This window comes from Etheostoma cragini, chromosome 22 (genome assembly GCF_013103735.1).
Source record: "Etheostoma cragini isolate CJK2018 chromosome 22, CSU_Ecrag_1.0, whole genome shotgun sequence".
Taxonomy (NCBI): Eukaryota; Metazoa; Chordata; class Actinopteri; order Perciformes; family Percidae; genus Etheostoma; species Etheostoma cragini.
This window is the reverse complement of record NC_048428.1, coordinates 22,325,328-22,326,651: the sequence shown is the minus strand read 5'-3', so window position 1 is coordinate 22,326,651 and position 1,324 is coordinate 22,325,328.

Genomic DNA, 1,324 nt, shown 5'->3' with positions numbered 1-1,324 from the left:
CACACACACACACACACACACACACACACACACACACACACACACACACACACACACACACATGCACACATGCACACACACATGCTCACACACAAACACATACATATACACACACATACACATGCATACATACACATGCATATACACACACATACACATGCTTACACACACACACATACACATGCTTACACACATACACATGCATACACACACATACACATACTTACACACATACACATGCTTACACACACACATGCATATACACACACACACACATGCATATACACACACATACACATGCTTACACACACGCACACACACACACACTCAGACATACACGCACACATACACACACACACACACACACACAGACACACAGTCCCCAAGTGGTTATTATTTGATTAATTGTGTTTTAATTTCTATGTTCGGTCATTTCAAAAACATTTTTTTACATTTTCAGGTTAGTATTAGTAGTTTTTATTATTTATTTTATTTATTTTTTATTTTATTTTGTCTCCCCAAAAATCTGTAAATTGTCCTTTTAATCGTCTCTGAGGTCCGTTCATCATTGACAGGCTCTAACGTCTTCAGACTCCGTAGAGCACAGCTGTAAATATTAATAATAATGAGTCAGCTATTAAAGCAATCGCCAACTAGTCTGACAATCAACAATCTGTAAACGTGAACATGTCCTTGTGTCCTCCGTCCTCTGGGACGGGAGGCTGAGTTGGGGACAGAACGAGACGTTCGAGGACGTCATTTTGGGCTTTTTGGGAAACTCTGATCCATATTTTTAGAGACAGAGCCAAGAACCCGTCCTGTTGTCCTCGGGGTCAAAGCTCATTTCTCATTTTTTTAAAGTTTCTAAATCAGACATTTTGGGATTCCTTTGAACAAATAAATATAACCTGGATGTCTTCTCACAAGTTAAATAACTGATCAGTTCACTATTTTCATAGAATTTTGGTGTTTTTATTTAGTTTTATAGCATTTTGGAGAAAAAAACAAAAGATTCAAGAGAAACAAATGACAGAATTATAGAGAAAAAACTACGAAAACATCCCAAAAACACAGAAAACAACAACAAAGACATCGTAAAAAGGGAGAAAGAACTGTGAAGCGGACTTGGTTTCTGGTCCGGATGCAGACTTGCTGTCTGGTCTGGATGCGGACCTGTTGTCTGGTCTGGATGCAGACCTGTTGTCTGGTCCGGATGCAGACCTGTCGTCTGGTCTGGATGCAGACCTGTTGTCTGGTCCGGATGCAGACCTGCCGTCTGGTCCGGATGCAGACCTGTTGTCTGGTCTGGATGCAGACCTGTTGT